We start from the raw sequence: 16,919 nt of genomic DNA, 5'->3' as shown, positions 1-16,919 counted from the left end.
TAAAGATCATGTTCCATGAAGATATTTTGTAAATTTCCTCCCTTAAATATATAAAAACTTAATTTTTATGAGCGGATGGCCTGCCACAGTGTCCCTGATAAACAACTTCAAAGGCGATTTTCTCTATATTTTGATTTTTTAGCACCCTCAGATTTGTGAGTTTTAAACGGTTGTATCTCAGCCAGTTATTGTCCAAATCTAACAACTCCTATTTATTCAGCTTTCAGATTATGTAAACCTCTCAATTTCGAGATTCTCAGTTTTTTGCTGTCCAGGGTAACATATGATCGTGAATTATAGGTTGGCTGTTTTGAATTGACCATTGAGTGTTACACTTTTTCCCACTGACATGTTTAAATAAAAAAAAGTATTTTTTTATGAGGTTACATTTTACGACGGCACCGAGAAGAAAGGAGACGAAGCCGTATTATCAATCAGTTCATCTAAAGTACATCACATGGAACATGATCTCTTTCTGGCACCAAACAATACTCCTCAGTGTGACCAGTCAGAACCTGCCTATCTAGTGTTTATAAATGAACTACCGTTCCAGGACATTTACGATGGCTTCGTGGCAGGCATTAAGATGCACTTTGATGAATGAGGTTGCCACTAGTTACTGTTCTTTCAAGCGTATGTAAGGCATCTTTTTATACCGACGCGGCCGAGCAGTGGGATTTGCTTACACGGAGTCAAGCTCGAATAAGAGTTCGGCTTCTCTGTAGCAACAAAAAACAACAGACACTGCAGGGGTCTTAAATATGCTTTCCTTGGAGAGAATGGGATAGAAACAGGGATAGAACAGTGTTATCATGAATGTCAACCGTGACATTTTCTTTGTTATTAAAAGTCATTTTTTTAGATTAAAAATGGCATTTTTAAACTGATGGGCATCCAGATGCACTGATGAAATAATGCTTTTCCTTTTTACACCTCCCAAGAATGAGTTTTATGAGACCTTTTGTGAAGATGACTGACAGAAATGTAATAACCAGGCCCTCATTTCATTTGCCTGTGGGCTACTGTGCTTCATAGCGTCTTACTTTCTCCTCAGCGGAGCAAGAGACGAGTAGCTAATTAACTCCTGCTAGTCGAGCATCTTAAAGCCACGCTACAAAATCACGCCATTAGACTCCCATATCAGAAGAACGGTGTCTGGAATCGCACTTTTGACAGACATTGACACTGCTAATCCATTTCAATGGCGCTCTCGTAGTCGTCTTAACCAGGGCCTAACATTTGTGTTGTTTGTCTCCAGCTAATTTAGATCTCACGCTGTTAGCTGTGGCTGGTACTGTGCTTCATAAAAATTGCAAGAGTTCTTTGCCCTGCCTGTTTTCTGCCAAGGCGTTTCCATCCAGCCTGCCTAACCCCCTATTTTTCTATTCTTCAGTTCTGTTATTGCTCATTGTCGAGTTCTGACTGTTTTCTAGACTAAATAAACCATAATCCCTACTGCAAGACTGGCGTTTGCACTCACTGGTGTATAAACCTTTCAAGTTTCTAGTCGCTCTCACACGTGCAGTGAGGGAGTAAGAAGCTACATTTGTGTCTTTTTTAAAGTTGGTTGGCTCTGTGGTCTTATTTTGTGTTTGGATTTTATCCCAGTACTGAAATTAATGTGTTTAGTGGTCTACACGTAGCAAAATTGTTATTTCTCACAATGGACTCGCCCCAGTTTTATCACAAGAACGAGCACAATTTGGAGAGCCGTTGACCACCTATTCCATGGTGGGGGCTAGGCAGGCAGGCCCAGTTTATGGGTATTATGGGATTGTGAACATAAGTGGCCCCACTCTACTTTTTTTCTTTCAGTTTGGTCACAGTAAATCTCTTGCTATCACGGAGCCATGCAATTTCCCATGAACTACACAGAACAAAACAGATGCATTTGTTTCCCATTTGGAAGAATTTGCTAATATGCGTACGTGGGTAAATAGTTTGGCTAATTTACGCCAGGCCGGGCCCTGTTTGTTTTGCCAGATGAGGCTCTTTTTAAAGCTTACTGTACTGCCCTGATTTGTTTTATTCCATTGTGTATTCATTGTCTGTTAGTAGCTTGACAGAAATGGATGGATGGAAGAAAGGAAGTAAGAACTTGTCACTGTTCATATACAATGAACTTTGGTGGAGCACTATTATACATATAACATACAATTTACATGGTATACTTTACAATACAATTTATACAATAAATGGATAGATAGATGGAGCAGATGGATGGATATGGATAGATAGAAAGAAATGATAGGATGAACGAATAAACAAAAGAATAAGGAAAGAAAGAAAGAAAGAAAGAAGAAAGAAAGAAGAAGAAAGAAGAAAGAAAGAAAGAAAGAAAGAAAGAAAGAAATGGATGTATGGATAGTAGTGGATGGATAGATAGAAAGAAACAACAGGAATGAAAAAAAGAAAAGAAAAGAAAAGAAGGAGAAAGAAAAAGAGAAAGAGAAAGAGAAAGAAAGATAGAAAGAAAAGGATGTATGGATAGTGCATGGAGAGATAGAAAGAAACAACAGGAATGAAAGAATAGAAAAGGGAAGTAAAGTAAAGAAAAGAAAAGGAGAAAGAAAAAGAGTAGGGAATAATAGGGATGAAAGAATAAACGAGAGAAAAAGGAAAGAAACATATAATGAAAGAATAAGAAAAGTAAGAAAGAAAGAAAGAAAGAAAAGGATGTATGGATAGTGGATGGATAGATAGAAGGAAAGAACAGGAAAGAAAGAAAAAAAAGAGAAGAAGAAGAAAGAAATAGAGTAGGGAAGATCAGGAAAGAAAAAATAAGAAAAAAAGAAACCGGACGAAAGAAAGGAAAGAATAAGAAAATAAGAAAATAAATGGAAAAAAAGACAAGAAAGAAAGAATGAAAGAACGACAGAGCATTGTTCCTTGGGCCCATGGTTCACCTAGAGCACCACACCTAAACTATAAGATGCTTTTTCACGCCGTCAAAATCCTAAAATGACGAGCTGTCAAATCTTATTTCAGCTCTGTTAATAAATAATGAAAGATGATTAAATGTCTTTATGGCGGTGAGCTACATCAGTGTATCAAGTTGCAGCGGTTTGGGCCCAGGGCGTAATTTGTTTGGAAAAATAATTACTCGTGTATCAAATCCTTGTTAATTATTAAAGGGGGTTAGGATTCAGAATGTGCCGGGTGCGGTGAGGTCGATCTAGAATGGTCTCTTATCTTTGGAAGGGCCTGTTATAGCCCCGAGCCGAGCGGGAAAGTGCCTTTCATTTAACAGAGCACGAGGTCTTTTATCTGCTAACTTTAAGGGAACGCATTAAGTGTTCACACTTGGATGGCTGTAAAACTCTGCACCAGTTAGTTTTTCTTTCCACAAAAGGCTAACGTGCGGCCGAACGGTGTAAACTGTATGTTTAGTAGAGTTGAGAATATTGCCTTTTACAGTCAGGGAAAGTTGGGTATTCCTGGATATAGAGGTGGCGAAGTCTTAACATTTTTTTGTGTTGGTCATTTGTGTTTTTGCAAAGCTCCAGGAAAGCTTTTGTAGACTGTGGAGTCTAGACTGTGCTTTTTAGGTCTCAAATAGATCCAGCAACACTAAGGTCATGGGTTTGTTTCCCGGTAAATGCGTCTCGTGGAAAAATAGTTAATTAATATATGTAAACGTTTTAGCATTACCGCACAAGTGATGGAAACACAGACATGCAAGTAGGTTATCAGTGACAGAGGAACAGTGTCCCCTCTGTGATATCATCATATTAAGCTTCTCTTAGCACAATATTACCTTCATTAGGCTTAGAGAAGGGTGCACAGGGATTGGAAGGACCTCACACATAAACACACACAAACACTCTTTAATTAGCCCCTGCTTGGTAAGTCTATCAACAGACAGATGGAACTTGAGTCATTATGCTGCAACGCTGTGGTTAAAGGAATAACCGGTATGACATCTGATCATATCTTTCATTTTCCTAAATATTACATGATTGAACCTGAGGTTTGTCGGAGCTGTGGTGTAGTTGTCGGTGCACATGAACCTAAGGTGTAGATTGGTAATAAAAAATGCAGTCGTACAGCAAGCAAGATTATCATTGAGAATGAAACAAGTACGAAATATCATTCTTTTCTATATTAAAGCTGCAAAAATCATTTATTGAGTAATTGTATAAAAATCTGATTTGCAACAGGAAGCTAATTTAAACTGTTGGTTACAATTTCGCAGAAAATGTCATGTTGAGATCATTTAAATTCAATCCACCTAAAGATATACATTAAAAGAAGCAGCAACATGTACACATTGCCGCTTTAATTAAAATTCCCAGACATGAGTAGATAAAATAAAATAAAAACATTTTATATGTTTATTTTTATAATATACTTTTATTTTATTTTATTATTATTTTATTAATAAATAATACTATTATAATATATAATTATTATATAACAATCTATAATGTTTTCATACCTAACATGAAAATGTTGCGATGAATGTTTCACTTTAAAATGTATGTGCTCTTACAAAGTTCAGGCAATATGTTCTCCAGGAAAATACATTTTAAATCTAACAAAAGATCACACAATCTTTCTCATTGCGCAAATACATCCTAAATCAATTGACAAATACCTCCCATTGGTTGTGAATCCAGTGTAAATTCAATAGTGCTCACTATCCGTTTCTATTTATATAATCATTATCTTTCAACTCCGTAATGGATTGTTAATAGCATCATTGTTAAATCACTCTTCTCTGGTCTGGGCTCTGGCCTTGCACTGTTCTTTTTTTATAGATTCCTGCTTCTGCTCCTGAAAGAGTGGCCTAACTAACCCTGCCTTCCCAGCATGCAATGCTCTTTCCTTGCAAATCACCGCCGGCCTCCCCGGGCTGCCTGCTTAAGTACTTAGGATTCATTAATGTGTAAAACGTGTGGTGCAAATGAAATTCTAAATGAAATGAATGTATGCATCGCTAAGTTTCTCTCTCTTTCACTCTCTCATCAAGACACAGAGAGCATATTGATGAAGATTCTTTTGTCTCTGTGCTGGCAGGAGCCAATCGTAGCCGTTGTGTAGGAGGTTGAGTGTGGAACTTATAGTAGTCTGTTTGAGCTCTTTTTCACTTTTTGTCAAGATGCTAAATAACTGATGTTTTCTAAGACAGATATACTTTGGGTACAGGCTTTGAACAAACCTACACTGTAAAAATAAGCACATTGTATTGGCATTCTGCAGTTGACTGTGTTTTTTTATATTATTGCCTCCAGAACTTGTATTTTAATGACTGTTGTAATGACAATGGCCTGTGGGCAAATACATCTCTCATTTGGGTTGTTGTTGTTGGTTATAATTGTCATATTAAACTTGATGTTATTCAGTTGCCCTGCAGTATATATTTGTAAATGCAAGGTGAAGCATTGCATCTGGTCAATAACAAGGATCAAACAGGTCATGCATTCTCCAGGGGATAGTTCACGGTCACCCAGAAATAAAAAAATCTGTAATTTCTTTCCCCTCATGTCATTCAACACCTGGATATGACTCTTTCTTCTGTGGAACACAGAAGAAGATATTTTGAGAAATGTCTCAGTGGTTGTTGTTTGGGTAACGTTCTTCAAAATATCTTCTTTTGTGTTCAGCAGAAGAAAGAAAGCCATTCAGGTTTTCTGACATGAGGGTGAAAGAATATAATTTTGGGGTTAACTTTCCCTTTAATGCCCATGTGTGACCTCGCAGAGCAGAACTTGAAATGAAAACGCTGCAGCCCACCCACCTCTCCACTCGCGGTCAGAACAGGACACAAAACCCCCTCGACATCCTAACCGTCGTGCATCATTCAGGGGGTCTCCATGGCAACGCGGACACAAAAGGGATGGCCTGGAGAGGAGTAGCCGTTGTGGGGGTGTGCTGTGGAGGAGAGAGAGGCTATTGTTGTCAGTCCAGCAGTAGATTATGTCGGGTCGGTCCTATCAGAAAGAGCTTCTCCGCTTAATGCCCAGATCAGCTGAGAGCATATGTAAATATATAGATAGAGAGAGAGAGGTCTGGCAGGAAGAATATTCAGCTTTTTATAGCAGGCAGGCCCTAATTCACCCTTATCCAGTACGCTGCGGGATGTGTCTTATGCTTTTCCTTACCCTACTCGTCCTATTAGGCTAGTTTAGACATTCGGTTTTTTAAATTAGCTGCTCTCACTGAGCAGCCTTGCGGGGGTGCTTATTTTCAACTTTTCGAAGTGCTTAAAAGTTGTTTTTTCTTCTCTTTTGAAACTGTAATAGATCTCGCGTCGCCGGGAATTTAAGAGCAGTTATGCGCTTTGATCAAAGGGCCAGACTGCCGTTTAATACGCAACCCCTCAGAACATCTGAAGCGCGTTTTGCCCGCCTGCGAGAATGTGTCACTTCCTGAGAGCTCTCGGGCCAATATGAGGCGAGCATTCATGCCCCGACAGGCATCGATCGTAAATCTTGCACCCTGTGCTTTCTATCGACAGGAAAGGCAAGGCAGTCGGTTTGTTTTACTTTCTATAGATGTGATGACGAAACACCCCGCGTTCCAAAATCGCACCACTCTGGTACGGTTGCTTCTTCGAGTTTTGTACCTCTTGGGTTTTTTGTAGTGTGTGATTTATAGGGGTATGGCGACTAATTGTGTGAGCCAGGTGTATGATGAATGGTGCATTGTGGGAAGGACCTAAAGCATTCCTCTTGGATGACTAGTGAAACAGGAGGAAAACACTTTTGTAGGTGAATGGAAATTGAATGTGAAAGAGCGATACGGGACAAGCAGGAGTGACCAGAGAAAATAATAACAGCCTGAATGAGGGCCGGTGGCGTTCTGCTCTGTGACTTTGGAGACATGAAACTTGGCCTGACAGAGGCCATCCTCGAAAATGAGTCACTCAACATTTTATGGTCTGAAAACTAGCTAAATCTAAACCAATTTTTGAGTTCAGAACTAAACATACATAGAAAACCAAATCTGCTTAAACCAACTTAATTAGGTTTTCATAACTGTTTCAACAAGGCCAGTCTGCTGACCAGTTAAAGGGACAGTTCATCCCAAAATAAAAATTCTGTCACCATTAACTCAAGCTTTTCCCAATCTCTATTAATTTCTTTGTTCTGATGAACAGGTATTTTGAAGAATTCTCTTAACTAAAAAGTTCTTGCCACCATTTACTACCGCAGTAGGAAAAATTACAATGTTAGTCAAAAGTGCTCCAGAACGGTTTCCTTTCCTACAATCTTTAAAATATCTTCTTTTGTGTTCAACTTTTTCTTACTGTGGTAGTCAGTGGGGTCCAAGAACTTTTTGGTTATAAGCATTCTTACAAATATCTTTCTCCGTGTTCATCAGAACAAAGAAAAATATACAGATTTGTAAAAACTTGAGGGTGAGTGAATGAAGACAGAATTAAAAAAAAAAAAATTAACTATAGTTCGGCACCATCTTAAAGCAGCTAAATCCATCAAAAAGCCTAAAGCTTAAGTTCTTTTCACTCCGGACAAGTTGTGTAAAAATAAGATATGACAAGAGACCCTTAGAGTGTTGACCATGCCAGTGAGAGAGTTGCTATGTTTATTTTCACATTAGCTTGTAAAGCACAGCCTGGCTTATAATAACAGTGTACATTTACTCAAACCGCTGCTTCCACTATTGCTGTCGGTAACAGGAAATACACAAATGAGCCCCTGCACCCCCCGGCCCATCTCTAAATACTCTCATTTGCCTTGTGAATGTTTTTATTGTATGCGAGATATACAATATCAAATCCTCAGGGACGCTGTATGAAGTGAAGAAATTCCTTTTTTTTTTTTTTAAAGTGGTCTATTATGTGCTTGAGACTGATTCATTCTTTATTTTTAGTAATGTTTGAAATATTTCTGGTATATGTATTGAACTGAACTTTCTTACCTGCAGTAGCTTTCGACCTAAAGGGATAGTTCACCCAAAAATGAAAATTCTGTCATCCCTTAGTCACCCTTTTGTCATTTTAAACCTGTATGACTTTCTTTCTCATGCAGAACACAAAAGAAGATCATTTGAAGAATCTTCGTAAACAAACAACAGCAGTACCTATTCACGTCTATTGTATGGACACAAAATAAAAGTTAATGAGTACCATTGTTTGGGTACCAAGGTTCTTCAAAATATCTACTTTTATGTTCTGCAGAGTAAAGAAAGTCATACAGGTTTGACATGAAAAGAGGGTGAGTTAATGATCTCAGAATGTTTATTTTTATCTGTACTATCACTTTAATGTATCACGGCGGACATCTCTGCTCTTGGTGTAATATGATGCAATTGAGGTCTGTGAATCTGTAAATGTTCAAGCTGATGTCCGTTTTTTCACCTGTGATGATTTTTTTGGCTGTATTGTGGATTTTATTCACAGAAAAACGTTATGAGTCCGTGGCTAGATTTCGGAGCAAGATTTTGCCTGGAAATTGCGACATTCACACATTCCGTCTCACGGTTGTGGAAGTTTACAGTATGAAACACAATTCTCCTGTCTTGATTTATGTCACATTCACTGCACTCTTCTGCATAGAGACGGGCAAACACACAAGCAGTTTACTTGGCAACAAGCGCTCTACAGTTTGCTTATGTACATATGTCACTGTTTCTTAACCAGTCGTAGACTTTAATGCAAACTTATATGATGACCTAAACACCGTAATAAAGTCACGTAAATGATGTGTATTGCAGCAGTCAGACGTAATCAGTGTTGTAATCTTCAGCCAATAATTACTTTCTTCAAGTTGATGTGTTTATATATATTACATCGCTGTTGAGTCTTCCTTCATAGAAATGGTATACTGTGAAGATCATGTCCCCTGATACCGACAGGAGGGAACACTTAGTTCTGTGTGGAGACATAAGAAATGATATACCCATCTGCGATTGAAGATTGTTTGGTGTACTGTGTGGAAAACAATGGGTTTGTGGGGACAAGAAGTTGCAAACTGTTTCTTTAAAGAGATAGTTAACCCAAAAATGAGAATTCTTTTATCACTTACCATCTTACCACTCACCGACTTTCTTTTTTCTGCATAAGATATTTTGAAGAATGTTTTGTAACCGAACAACGGCGGTTCCCATTCACTTCTATTGGTTTTGTGTCTATACAATAGCGGAGTACTATTTTCTTTAAAATATCTTCCTTTGTGTTCTGCAGAGGAAAGAAAGTCATACTGGTTTGAAATGACAAGAGGGTGAGCAAATGATTTTCATTTTTGGGTGAACTATCTCATTAATAGTTTTCTTCCTCCGATGTTCAAAGTGTACTGCGTTGGTGTATCCTTAAAGAGAAAGTTCACCCCAACATAGAAATGACGTCATTATTTATTTACCCTCATCTCATTCAAAACATGTATCTGACTTTTCTTCTGTTGAACACAAAGGTTATTTTGAGAAATGTGTGTTTGATTTTGTGGCCATAAAGGGAAAGTTAATGAGGGCCAATGTTGTTTGGTTACCAACATTTTGTAGCAAAGTTCACAGTAGGGAAGGAAGGAGGCGGGAACCGGTGAACGTTCAACAAACTTTAATCAAAATAAACAAACAATCACACGGAAGTCGACTGCCGGCTCCAAGAACATAAACACAAACTTACACATGTCCGGGCCCGAACCTCTCTCGTCCGTAGTCCTGTCGCCCGTCCTCTTATGCTATCGATCTCCTCCGTGAGATATACGGGACCAGTGTGCGCACAGCTGATTCCCACCATCACCGGCCCCGCCTCACGACTCTCGTCCCGCCTTCCTCGTTGCACATTTGTATTCTGCTCAAGAACAAGGTTGAACAAGTTTTGAATGACACGAGGGCAAGTAAATAATGTAAGACTTTTAATTTTGTGTGAACTATCCCTTTAAGCTGCCATTTGGTCACTACTCCGTAAACAACATGTTTCCATAACTTCGCTTCCTGTGGAACAAAAGGCACCGCCAGCGTGACCCTTGTGTTAATGGAGGGTTCACAGTCGTCTTTAGGGTCAGAGGTCGACATGCTCATAGGACCGGTATATTCTCAGCGTTTCCCATTCACACACATGCATGTTCACACCCGTTCACACACAATAACCGCACTGCCCCAGGAGTGTCCAGATTGTTGTTTTCCAGTCTGGCTTTTAAACAAAAATGTGCGAAGCAGCAAAGTGCTGATGTATTCATTCTCTGTAATTACATTATCCCACCAGTTCCAAGGAAAAACTCTCGACTAATGTTTAATTTGCCTCCTGCTCAAAGGCAGGCCTTTGTTATTGCCACGCCAATTAACTTTATGCAGAGGCTTAGGCATTTCCTGGGATTGATGTAATTTGCATAGAGAAAATCGGAAGGAGAATCAAATCCCCACCAACCACAACGTGCACACAAACACATTTTTAAATGGCACCTCCATCAGTGACCTAGCAACAGTCGCCGCCATGTTAGAATGGAAATGTGGGAAGGATTTAGAGTGTCACTGCCGGCCACATAGGAGCCCTGTCCCACATGAATACCCATAGCACCCCCTTTCTCACCCCCTGCACGCTGTTACCACGGCGATGAAATTCCATAGTCGCTGATGGTAATTGAACTTCTTGATTGTAAGGCACGAATGACGGAAATAGATAAATTGGTACCCGTGTAATTAGACACGTTTCTTTTCTTGACACATTTAACAGTGATTTTAACAACATGCATGTTTTCAAAGCTTTTCAGAGATTCTTACTTTGGAAGACTTAATGTGCCCGACAGGTGTGTTTTGCTACTCGCAGGTGTTTGTGCTGAATGTTCCCAAGAGAGAGGAAGTGCAGAAGCGTGACAAATATTTGCAATTCAGTTTGTAAGGTGTCAAGAGATTTAGACCAGAACTGCATTACAAAAAAACATCTATAGAGTTTTGCCTAGGGTATGCTGACTAAGATTTTTTATTTGATAAAAAACGTAAAGAAACCAGCTTTATTAAATATATATTTTTATGTATATAGGGCAGTAGGATTAACAATAGTTACTTTAATTAATTAATATAAAACATTTTTGCGATGATCTCAGGATTTTTTTAAGAATTATTATACTATTCAAGTTATTATTGAAATGATTAATCATCATACCTTAACTGCAACATGACACATTTTGACCTACAACCCTTGTGAGCCTGAATATGATCCACTGGTATGTTTTTTAACATGATTCTTTTGTCATTGCTAGTAGTACAGTGATACAAACTCACGGCTGTCTCCTTCGTTTGACCAGCTCCCATTTTTCTGTCATTCTCAGCTTAATCTTTTCTCCTTCATCTTGCTCTTTTTTTTCTTTCCTCTCATTCACTTTCTTGCTGGGATGACGCTGCCAACCTCCCGATCTATATTTCAAAGTTCAAGGGAAGGAATTCTGTAATGAGTTCCCCATCTTCCCCCTAGCTTTGGAAGACCTGCTTTTGTGAAACTAATTGAAACTGGCATCTGTGTGTTTGGGGGGGATCTCTTTGGGGGCTGCGTGCCGCGATATTTTGAGGGTGCGGGCGACATACTTTTTTGTATAGAAATCTGTTCCCCTGGGAGGCAAGGTGATGGTGTCTGCACCAATGAACGGTTACAGACTTAAGCTGTGACTGTGCCTTACAGAAATCACATTTTAACCAGTCAAAAACTTTGAGTTAACTTTGGGTTAAATGTACCTTTATTTTCCTTTAAACTCAAAAAAAATTGTGTTTGCAAGATGTTTTGAGGCTGTTTGCTTGCTTTTTTATTTACGCACAAGAAATTGCATGTTAAGTAAACTTGTCCTGCTGTGTATGTATTTTACCTGGAAAGGCTCAAAACATCTTGCAAACACAAATAAAAAAGACAAAAATACTGTCGACCAAAATATTTTTGCTTTTAGTTTTGCAGTGTATAGGACAGAACCAAACACACAGGCATAGCATTTTACTACGTGAGTTACGTGTGTGTTCTGAAACTCCCACCCAGCGAGCACACACATGCACAAACGCACGCGCACTCACACACATCTTGGGGTTTTTCATCCTGCTCAGTCAGTGTGTAATCTACTACCTGGCTCAGCGTTAAGAGACATGCTACATACCACATGCAATGGAAATTTACAGGGAATGAAGGGTTGAAAAACTTTGTTTTTCCTTCAAGGAGAGTCGTACCATCATGATGGTGAAAGTGGAATAGGACAAGATAGATTGACTGAAGAAAAATAAACAAGGTTTATTTTGAAACGTGTTTGCTCCTGTGAGAGCCAATTTGTTTAATTAAAAATGAGATTTCTTTCAGCAGCTTATCTTCTCCATACAATGACAGTGGATGGAGACTAGAGACTCTCCAATAAAAAAACAAAGTGTCATAAAAAGTAGTCTGTATGACATGTGTTCTCGGATTTTAACCCTGAAACCATTATGTACTATATAGCTTGGTATAATAACTAGGCTGTAAGTCATTAATCACTTTAAGTCTTGCCTTGAAAATCTTGTTTGACAGCTGTAGTCACCATCCACTTTCATTGTATCTAAAAATGGCTTGGGCATTTAACTATAAATTACTCCATTTGTGTTTCACAGAAAAAAATGAAAGGACATAAAGGTGAGTAAATTATAATAACATTTTCTTTTTAAGGTGAACTGTCACTTTAAGGTCAAATGATAAATGGAGGAAAGAGGTTTACGGGGTGGACTGGTACAACATATTTGAACGTTGGCAGTATTGGCGAAGGTTGCGAAAGGAGAGGTGGTATAGATGTTTTTGAGTACGGGTGGGTTGCAGGGAGGTCACAGAGGTGTTGGGAATGGGGGCGCACTTGGTGGATGTTATTTCATCTTATGTCACGTTGGGCTATCAATGTAAGTCATGATATGCTGCTCAGGGAGCCAACCTGAGCTCAAATTGATAGCCGTGTAAAAAAACACTTCAATTCAGATACCATGCGGTTATCTAAATCCTATTGTTTTTTTTTTCAGGGAGGATTCATCTAAACTTCTTGTTTCAGTGAAAGTTGTGCTTCCATCTTAACATGTATTCGTATCAGTAACTGTCACCACACAATATTGGCACAGTTTCTACAGTTTACTGAAGAGCTTTTCAAATTGGCTCTGATGGGAAAGCATCTGCCATAAACATAAAAGTCACATAAAATGTAAACTCTCATTCACGCCCCACTGTAAAACTAAAAATCATTTTCTCAGCTCATACAGACTAACGCGAAGTGTGATTTATGAAAGACAGAGCCAGCGGTCAACACGGGTGGCCTCGGTCTCCTATTGGTTTATCCTCCAGCGAACGCTAATAATGTGTACGTTTGGAGTTATGACAGAGACTTTCAATAATGAGGGTAATATAATAAGCGCAACATGATAAAAAGCTATAGAGCGAGATGGAAAACTCACAGGATCCATTAGTGTTTGTATTCTTTGTCAATGACTAAGCTAAAGTACAGCTGGCAGCTGGGTGAGGATCAGAGAGAGAGAGAGAGAGAGAGAGAGAGAGAGAGAGAGGGCAGAAAGGAATGGCAGCTGTGTTCTTGGCTCTCATCTCTGTCCTGGGGTATGAGACAGACCAGCTCATTTCCTGTCCCAGAGCCAGCTTTCCTTCTCTCACCACCCTCCTCATTTTTACCTGTCAATTTTTTGTCTCATTTCCTTTGAATTCATACATTTACATTTATACATTTGCAGATTATTTTATCCAAAGCGCTTTACAGTGCATTCAAGCTATATTTTATATAGTGTAAGAGTATCGAAACCATGACTTTTGCGCTACTAAAGCAGTGCTCTACCAGTTGAGTCTACCAGATAATATTCTTCACTTTTCTTATGTAATTGCACTCGTGTAAAACCCTTTTCGCTCTGGAAATAAAATTGTTACAGATTTAATTCTGTATGCTTTAAAGTCTTTTGTTGGTTGGATGTTTTGAATGTCGATTTGTTTACTTATATGTATTTTGATTGTAATTTGTTTACTCTTAAACATTGGGGAAAAGCATCAAAGTAAGATTCAACAAGGCTTTTTTAAGTGAAGACACAAGTGAGTGTGGATCTTTCTTTCATTTTCCGTTGCATGGATTTTTTTGGCCGACAACAGTCACATTATAATAATGATATGATTTCACAGGAAATGTCAATTTGACATCATCTGACACCTGAAATTAAACATGTTAAGTAACCTGCGGTTTTAACTATAATGTTCTTATTTCAAACATAGATGTGAGAGAAAAAGCAGCTTTAAACATACATTTAGATTTATAAAACACGCCTGTCTTCCTCTTCCTCATCATCCTAGCTAGACTCAGCCCTGTTATCTTTCCGTCGGCTCCACCTGCTTCTGTCTCAGTTCTCCTCAGATCTTCTGAACGGAACGGTGCCCAGCGTGGCAGCCGTACAATGTCGCAACAAAGCGCTCGAGAACCTCCGGGGATAATTCAGAGCACTGCTGTTATTAAAGGTGAGCGTTTCATTTTTGTGCCTCCAGCATCATTAAATGAACTGCTGGAATAATGATTGTTTATGGACGGGGTTCTCAAACGCTCCCCTTGTCATTTTGATAGCGCCACGGTGTTTATACGTTTAGTGGAATTTAACATCACTTCTATCACTTTAAATTTATTTAGCCTTGTCATGCTCTAAGATTTGTGTGTTTGTGTTTTGGGTGTTGTCTTGACGTCTTTGCTGTGCTTAGATAAGTCGTCACACCCCTGTTTCTGGGACAGCTGGAGATACCACAAGTCACCTCCTCGATTTTGGTATCCTCTCTCTGTGATTGGCTGTGATCATCTGATAGGCCGTCCTCTGATTGGCTGTGATCATCTAATAGGCCTAACATCATCACAGGCTGCATTTCTTTCTTTTATCGGCCACCTTTAGATGCCTTTTTGACGCAACAACAATGAACCTTACAATTAGAGAAAAAATGTAAGAGCGTTTGTTTCCGAAAACAAATCCATCATCTACTTAACACCCCCACGTATTTGTTTTTAATTTAGAGGAGGTGTCTTGTTAACACTGAAATATTTGTACCATGTATTTAACAAAGAAAGGTTGCAAATTCTGTGGACACAGCTGGTGCAACAATTGCTTTCACCACACGCCATCTGACTTCCACTAAACCCGTCCACCTCGGGCTGAGTTTCCAGGACGCGCCTCTGTACCCGTTTTGTTGTTGCACGTTTGTATACTAGACAGATAGTTCCTCTAGGCCACGGAGGTGTAGTGACACCTGGTTTGTTCTCAACACACATCTATAAATTGGTGCTGTCACATGCCTGCCTGTATCGCGTCATGGCCTACGCAGGGCCCTTGTTTAAAATGACGGGCGATTTGTCACCGTTTTAATGCCTTTCTTTATTGGCGTTATTCCCATTGCATGAAAGCCTGTTTGTGTTGTCATCTTGTGCTCAAGGACAGTTTGATGCTCTTGTCAGTACCATTAGAGTAATATTGGCTGCTTTATTTTCTCATTTTTCTTCTGATGAACAGCATCTGTCCAGGTTTTTAGAGGCGCTGAAAGCAAGAAATCCAGACACGCTGCGTGGTATGCACATGGAGGGTGGCCCAGCACCTGAGCGGCCATATGTTGGCCAAAGACCCTTTTTGCTGTAAAATAATGCATTCTGTATGGGTTTTATAGTGTGCATGCATGCACGTACGGGTGTGTTGGCCGGATGCATCTTGGATTTATCCCCAAAGAGACAGATGTGCAGATGCATCATGTGTGTACACATTATTTCTCCCTCTGGCAGCTGCACATAATCAGGAAAATGCATCTGCTGCCTTAGTGTTACTGACCGTGGAACTGTGCATACTGTCTGTTGGAGTTAAGAGATCATTCCAATTGATGCATTTCTAGATGTTTTGAGTCCATTGGCTGATGAATTTCAACAAACAGCAGTGACATAAAGTCCAACAGCAATGTTTCCTAAAAACATGTACTGTTGTATTGCTTAAAAGTGAATATGAACTTGTTTTCTTTGCAGAATTTGTGTTCTGCACAAAGCATCTTTTAACCTGTCCCTTCAGTTTTAATTATCTGCAAATAATTGCAAATAGAAATAAGATTTTTATTTAAAATTTGGGAGAAATATTGCCAGGAGTTCCTAGAATGAAACAAAAATGATAATTTTACGGAAACACATACCTATAAATAGTGAATTCAGAAAAGCTTTAAATAATTTTGAAATGGTCTCTTAATTTTTTCTGCGGCTGCATGTCTTTAGCTTGAATACATATTTGTCATCTGCCTTTAATAAAAAGCAGCTAAAATGTATAATTATTTAAATAATTAAGATTGAAAAGAAATATTTTAAGTAAAACATCAGCATTACTATTAATCTAACTTAGGCTTGGATTTGTTTAACCCCAAACAAAAAGTACTGTATTAAACATAGTGAATAACTTATTAATGCGGCATTATTAATAAAATGCTCTTCCATTTGGACACATTTCATTTTTGAGACCAGTAACGGAACACCCTTGCATGTTGCAACCACATAGCAACACCCTGAAACGCACCCAGAAACCCCTTAGCAATGCCCTGGGAATCACGCAAGACAAAATTGGTCGTGATTTCCTTATAATGTGTAATGTTTCCAGCGAACAAGCATAGAAGGTAAATTACACCCTCTTGTAATTGTGAATAGACAATGAAAGCCAGAAAGAATCATTTATTTCTGCATATTGAAGAATGAAACAATGGTGTATTGTTAAGGAGAGGTGATCTCGCTCAGCTGCAGGTCACAGTGGGTTGAATGGGATAAAGTTAATCACCTGTCTGAGAGATTGTTAATGAAGAGATTCAAATCTGTTCTCATCAGAATGACGGAGCGCCGCAAGGTCAAACCTGGTATTTCAACCGATAGTTTTGTAAATGCATTGAGTGATGATGGTAATGACGGAAAAGCCATGTGGAAGTTTGCTGGAGGTTTGTTTGAAGAAGTCGTTCTTTGGAGAGGATTCTTATTAATGATGTGGTC

At 38.9% G+C, this 16,919-nt stretch overlaps 1 protein-coding gene across 2 annotated transcripts in view; it reads left to right on the top strand.

Annotated features, from left to right (window-relative positions):
- Window positions 1-16,919, top strand: part of hipk2 (homeodomain interacting protein kinase 2) — a 79,842-nt gene that overhangs the window by 28,975 nt on the left and 33,948 nt on the right. The gene's annotated exons all lie outside the window — the stretch shown is intronic.

The sequence above is a fragment of the Triplophysa dalaica genome, chromosome 14, assembly GCF_015846415.1.
Source record: "Triplophysa dalaica isolate WHDGS20190420 chromosome 14, ASM1584641v1, whole genome shotgun sequence".
NCBI lineage: Eukaryota > Metazoa > Chordata > Actinopteri > Cypriniformes > Nemacheilidae > Triplophysa > Triplophysa dalaica.
This window is presented reverse-complemented; position numbering and strand designations above follow the sequence as displayed.